The sequence below is a fragment of the Eriocheir sinensis genome, chromosome 8 (genome assembly GCF_024679095.1).
Source record: "Eriocheir sinensis breed Jianghai 21 chromosome 8, ASM2467909v1, whole genome shotgun sequence".
NCBI lineage: Eukaryota > Metazoa > Arthropoda > Malacostraca > Decapoda > Varunidae > Eriocheir > Eriocheir sinensis.
Window position 1 is genome coordinate 3,384,308 of NC_066516.1, and position 7,140 is coordinate 3,391,447.

Genomic DNA, 7,140 nt, shown 5'->3' on the forward strand with positions numbered 1-7,140 from the left:
CTCCCCTTCTGGCTGCCAACTTGAGAGGTGTCTTAATAACTATTACTAAATACATCTGTGCTGTTTATCTCTCACCTAACTCTGCTAACTATGTAAAATTCTTTGACTACTTAAACTCTAAAGTGGAGCACATCTTGACTCACTCTCCTTCGCTGAAATCTCCATCCTAGGAAATTTCAGTGTTCACCACCAACTTTGGCTTTCATCCTCTTTCACTGACCAACCTTAATTATGAACAAACCTACAACTTTGCTCTCCTCAACGATCTAGAGCAGTCGGTTCAGCACCCTACACGTATTCTTGACCGTCTTGGAGACAGGCCCAACATACTAGACCTCTTCCTTACCTCTAACCCTTCTACTTACTCTCTCAAACTGTTCTCTCCGTTGGGCTCCTCCGATCACAACCTCATTTCTGTATCATGTCCTATCGCTCCTGTACACCCTCTGGACCCATCGAAGAAGCGATGCTTCTGGTATTTTGCTTCAGCTCGGTGGGACGACCTAAGGATGTACTTTTCTGATTTCCCGTGGAATGTTTACTGCTTCCAGGAGAGAGACCCCTCTGTGTGTGCCCAGCGCATCACAGAGGTGATTGTCTGTGGAATGGAGGCACACATTCCACGTACTTTCTGTACTCCTCATGCTAAAAAGCCTTGGTTTAATCACGCTTGTGCTCGTGCTATTAAAGATAGAGAGGCAGCTCACAAAAGGTACCAGAGCTTTCGCACTCCTGCTAACCATGATCTCTATATTTCTGCCCGGAATCGTGCCAGATCTATTCTTCGAGTCTTCGACTTACCAAAACCTCTTTCATTAATAGAAAATGTCAAAACCTTGCTTTTTCTAATTCTTCCCGGGACTTCTGGCACCTAGCCAAAAACATCTCTTCCAATTTCACCTCTTCATCTTTCCCTCCTCTCAGCACAGCCATCTCATCTACCTCTAAGGCTGAATTCTTCACTCAAACTTTCTGTAAAAACTCCACTCTGGACGATTCTGGGCATATTCCTCCTACACATCCCCCGTCTGACTCCTTTATGCCTGTTATTAAGCTTCTTAAGAACGATGTTTTCTATGCCCTCTCTGGCCTCAACTCTCAGAAGGCTTATGGACATGATGGAGCGCCTCCTATTGTCCTTAAAAACTGTGCTTCCGTGCTGACACCCTGCCTGGTCAAACTGTTTCGTCTCTGCCTATCAACATCTACCTTTCCTTCCTGCTGGAAGTACGCCTTCATACAGCCTGTGCCTAAGAAGGGTGACCATTCCAATCCCTCAAACTATCGCCTTATGGCCTTACTAGCACAGGTATCGGTCGATACTCTGGTAGCGACAACGCCATATACTCATATTAAGGGATTTCATAACACCGTGGGGCAGGCCTGTCCGCCGAGCGACTTACTGGCAAGACCCACCATTGCTATGCTCTACGTACGCTACCAAGGCATGTGGAGCTTTAGGTGAACTCGACATCCTCACCACATGCATGAACTGACTGAATTAACTGTGTCATACAGCAATCCTCCAAACTGCTGGACCTTGGTTGTGGCCCAGGAGAGCTTCAGCCCCTCCTCGTGCGGCACTTAGAGAGCCAGCACCATGGATGGGACCTCCAGCGATGCCGCGAGAAGTACATCATCAGCAAACACAATATCAGTGACCTTGATGTCGCCAACAGATGCTCCGCAACGACTCTGATCAACAACTTTGCCTAATACCCAGTCCATGCAAGTGTTGAATAGCGATGGAGCAGGGCAAGGGCCGGCCACCATGCAGGTTAATAACCCTTGCAGGAATACCATGGATCCGCAGAATGTCCGAAAATACGGATGTGCAGATGGAATGTATTATTTTTAGTTATATATCTCGCGTTTTATTGATTTTCGTCTGCTACGATTTAATCTCTCTCTCTCTCTCTCTCTCTCTCTCTCTCTCTCTCTCTCTCTCTCTCTCTCTCTCTCTCTCTCTCTGTCACTGCGACCTTGTTTGTGCATAAATAACGAAGAAAAAGTTTGGTTCAGTGCCCTATCTCTCTCTCTCTCTCTCTCTCTCTCTCTCTCTCTCTCTCTCTCTCTCTCTCTCTCTCTCTCTCTCTCACGCTGCATTATCCAATCGCTCCAACTCCCAACACGTCAGAGGTCAGAGAGAGAGAGAGAGAGAGAGAGAGAGCAGTTACCGCTTTTTACATAGCCAACGCACTAACCATCAGCCCGGATAGCTCAGTCGGTAGAGCATTAGGCTTTTAACCTAAGGGTCCAGGGTTCGAGTCCCTGTTCGGGCGTATCTTTTTGCCAAGTCTTTATTTTCTTATTTGCTACCGAGGAAGAAAGGCAGAGAGAAGATGATGAGGAGATGAGGGAGAAAGAGGAAGGAAAGGAAGGAGGAGAAAAAAAGGAGGAAATTGTTAGAGAAAGAAAGGAAGAAGGAAGAAAGTGATGATGATGGTGAAGGAAGAAGAGGAAGAAGGAAAGGAAAGGAAGGAAGTAAAGGAAGAAAAAGGAGGAAAGGAAGAAAAGGAGAAATGGAAGAAGGAAAGGATAAAGGAAAATGGATATGATGATGATGATGATGAGACAGAGAGAGAAAGAGAGAGAATGTTACAAAATACAACCTCTCTCTCTCTCTCTCTCTCTCTCTCTCTCTCTCTCTCTCTCTCTCTCTCTCTCTCTCTCTCTCTCTCTCAACAAACACAGAATCATAGCAAAAAGACATCACGAAAACAATAATAATAATAATAATAATAATAATAATAATAATAATAATAATAATAATAATAATAATAATAATAATAATAATTATAATAAAAAAAAAAATAATAATGAAGGTAAAAGGTGAAGGACAAAGGAAGGAGAAGAAAGGAGGAAAATTTACCTGAATATTGATAAAACATAAAAAAATAATGCGAGGAGGAGGTGGAGGAGGGAAGGAGGAGGAGGAGGAGGAGGAGGAGGAGAAAGATTAGGTTAGGAGGAGGGAGAAAGATGAGGAGGAGGAGGAGGAGGAGGAGGAGGAGGAGGAGGAAACATAGAAACATGGACGAGGAGGCAGCAGAAAGCCTGTTGGCTCATTACAAGGCTGCCCGCTTTCAGTGATTTAATCAATCCGTCAGACAGGAGTGGCTTGCAGGAAGGATTAAAGCACTTGTGTACCTACTCTTGGATACATTCAGTTCACTCCAGATGCTGCAAAGTGTCGATCAATGCGTTTCTTGAAGGAGTTGATTGTCTCTGCGCTAACTACTTCTGCAGGAAGGCTGTTCCAGTGGCGAACAACTCTATTCGAGATATAACTCCTGCCGATGTCAGTATTGCATCGCTTTGCTTGAATTGTTTTTCCATTGTTTCTTGTCCTCGGGTTAGTTTGTAGCGTGAAGAGTTTGGAGTGACCAACATTGCTGAGCTTGTTCAGGTACTTAAAGACTTGTATCATGCCTCCCCGCAGTCGTGTCATATTTCTCTGAGTTCTGTTTGATTATTTTCGCGGCCGGGTATTTGTTCTTGACGTAGCATATAACACCTCCTCCTTTCTTGTGAAGTCTGTTTTTGGAGAAGCTTTCGTATCCCGGAATTGAGAATTCGGTCATTAGGTGGTCAGTGGTGGCCCACGTTTCGGTGATTGCAATCATGTCCGGTCTTTCCACGTCAACGTAGGCAAGTAACTCATCCCGTTTGGGTATTAGACTGCGCGCGTTGGAGTATAGGACAGAAATGTCCTTTTTGATTTCGCCGCTTCGAGGCACAGTAGTCTGGTTTCTGCGTGTTTTCTGTTGGAGACCTTGGTGTATGATGGGCGGTCTCTACTGTTTGGTTGTTTACGGTACTTTGGTGCCTCTCCCGTGCTTGAAGTTTTTTTAGTACAAAAGTACCTCATCGTTCAGCAACCTACCAAGCCGTGCTGAGCCAATCGCATTGAGGTTTTGGACCTTTCTTTTCTTGTATTAAATCAACTCTTTTATCACTCATTAATTATTACTCAATTAATGATCTCACCGTCTCGTATCCCTGCTAGCGTGATCCGGCTTAAGTTGTTATTGGAGACTGGTGTTCGGGGATAAACAAGGGAAAAATAAAATATACATTTATTTAAAATTAAATGAAAGTAATTGCCTTACGCAATATTCTATGCTCAGACGATCATAACACTGGCATATTCAGCAATGGATGCAACATATGACAAACGACATGTCTTAAACATAATACTACAATATGTGCTCAGTTGTTGCCAATAATAATAACACTCGTCGTTCCACAAGCAGTGGTTTGTATCTCTCTGCTTACATCACAATCATTATGTACTCTCTTCACAAAATCCTAATAACACATTCCTATAGTACAATCTACTACAAGTCACGGAAGCACCAAATTATACCACACCCAGTGGTTTCCATCTCTGCTTAACATCGCAAACAAATAATCACTATCTTGTACCACTCACATTCCTACTTCACATCTCCTACATTATAATCTCCAGGACAATACAGTCGGTTTCCCTTAGATTCTCGAATTTCTACTCACGATTAAGATCACAACAGCCATTCTCAGCTGGGTGAGTAGCAGGTCTGCTTGAGGCGAGAACCAAGCTCGGTCTGCCCATACCACTGATTTCTAGGCCACATTTTTCTTTGCTTGAGGCGGACTTACATCCTTGACACGCCCTTAATTTTCTACATAACCAGTGGCCAATACTTCCTGTCACACCCATTGGCTCGCTCATTATGTTGTATTGTTTTACTTCTGCTATTCGTGAGTCAGTCTTAAGACACTCCCACAGTGATTTTTCTGTTAAATTATTGGTTCATAACATGTCGCCACGACTGACGTCACGGGTCAGAGTCTTTTTCAATGGTTGTTCACACTTTCTGACCACGCCCACTGGGTATCTGTTTTCTGTATCTGAGTCTGGGTATCTGTTTTCTTTTACCCTCGTTGTTTCCCCTCTTTTGTACTTTGAGATGTTTACACTGTTGTATATGTCACTCCTCTGTTTCCTCGTCTTCTGGGTCCTGACAGAGGTGAAGACTGTCAGGACGGAAAAGGTCGGGGTTATCATAGAAATGATCCAAAGCGATTGTGAACGAAACTTCCTCGTCCTGACAGAGGTGATTCAACCTGTTGTTGATGTTTGACGCCTTTCTGTGGAAGCCTGTGAAGGCGTTGATTCTCGGAAGAATCCCGGAGACAATGATGTGGCATGACTTTTTTTTTGTAGCGGCGGATCACTCATCGGTATTTAGCTAAGATTTCCTTCGTACGCATTGATTGTACGTTGTTTGTTCCAGCGTGCAAAACAAAGTGTCTTGTTCCGTTCGGTCTGAGACGATGTCTGCAGCTTCTTCTATATCTTGTAATCTTGCACCAAGAATACAGTAGCATCTCCTGTTCTTGATACTTCATCCTCAGAAGGAGGAGGAGGAGGCACAAGAAGAAGAGGAGGAGGATCAGTAGTAAGGTGAGGTAAGGTAAAAGGTAAGTGAGTCGCGCTCCCGGCTAGCGGCTTGCGGCTCGCGGTCGCGCCCCCTCATCAGTATGCTTTGGACCGTGCGAGGGAGAGGTTCTCGGCCGCTCCTGCTCCCGATCTTACACGTGTTTTTCCTAACTTGGCTTTGTTTACACTTGATTTCTCCTCCATTTTCTCTCTCCCCCCTCCCCCCCCTCTCTCTCTCGGCTGTCGTGGAGGGAGAGTGAGAGAGAAGGAAATAAATCTTGGAGAGATAAAAAAGAGAGAGAAAGAGAAAGCAAGTAAGAAGAGGAAGAGAAAAGAAAGAAAGAAAGAAGTGAAAAATAATAGTTATATATATTTAAATAACCGTGTGTGTGTGTGTGTGTGTGTGTGTGAGAGAGAGAGAGAGAGAGAGAGAGAGAGAGAGAGAGAGAATATGAAGATGAAAGAGGAGGAGAAAGAGAAAGAGGAAAAGGAGGAGGAGGAGGAGGAGGTAGAGGAAGAGATTGAAGAGGAAGAAGAAAGAGAGAATAGTAAATCATAGGAAAAAGAGAAAAAGAAAGAAAAAAAAGAGGGGAAGGGAAAGAGAGAAAGAAGAACGAATGCGAATAGCAACAAGTCATAAAAAAACCCAGGAAGAAAAGAAGCAAACAAAAAAGAGAGGAAGAAAATAAAGAAAAGGAAATAAATAAATAAAAATGAATGAATCAACTTTTTTCCATCACAGGACGAACAAGGAAATAGTATAGATTAGCAGGATGAACGGCGCCTATATCACTGCAGTCCTATTCTTCAACTGTAAGTAATGTAGTAGTAGTAGTAGTAGTAGTAGTAGTAGTAGTAGTGGTAGTAGTAGTAGTGGTGGTGGTGGTAGTAGTAGTAGCAGTAGTAGTAGTAGTAGTAGTAGTAGTAGTAGTGGTAAACTTATTATTATTATTATTATTATTATTATTATTATTATTATTATTATTATTATTATTATTATTATTATCATCATCATCATCATTACCATCCTCAATCCTCATCCTCATTATCATCATCTTCTTCTTCTTCTTCTTCTTCTTCTTCTTCCTCCTTCTCCTTTTTTTTTCTTCTTCCATATTCGCATTAATTTTTGTCTTAAAGTTACCTGACATTCTCTCTCTCTCTCTCTCTCTCTCTCTCTCTCTCTCTCTCTCTCTCTCTCTCTCTCTCTCTCTCTCTCTCTCTCTCTCTCTCTCTCTCTCTCTCTCTCTCTCTCATAAATGTTGGCTTAACTTTCTTTGAGACAATCTAATATTCTTCCTCCCGACTTCCCTCCATCTTTTTCCTCCTCCTCCTCCAACCCATCCCTCATCTTTCCTTCATTTCCTCCCTTCCTCCCCTCCTTTTATCTCCCCTTCCCTCCCTCCCTCCCTTCCTCCCTTTTTCACTCTCTTTATCCCTCCATCATTCGATTTTCTTCTTTTTTCCTTCTTTCCTTCTTCTTTTTCATTTTAACATTCCTCCGTTTTTCTTCTCTTTATTTTCTCTCTTCTTTTCCTTTCTCCTCTTCCTCCTCCTCCTCCTCCTTCTTTACTTTCATTCCTTTTTCTCTTTTCCTTCTCTCCCTTTTCTTTCTTTCTTCCTTCCTTCCCTCCCTTCATCGATTTTTCCTTTAATTTTTCTAACTTTTCTTCCTTTTTTATCTACTTTTCCTCTCTCTCTCTCTCTCTCTCTCT

At 42.9% G+C, this 7,140-nt stretch overlaps 1 non-coding gene across 1 annotated transcript; it reads left to right on the forward strand.

Moving 5' to 3' along the window:
* Positions 1-2,209: 2,209 nt before the first annotated feature.
* On the forward strand, positions 2,210-2,282 carry Trnak-uuu (transfer RNA lysine (anticodon UUU)). The gene has a single exon. It is a non-coding gene; the product is annotated as a tRNA-Lys (tRNA).
* The last annotated feature ends 4,858 nt before the right edge of the window (positions 2,283-7,140 follow it).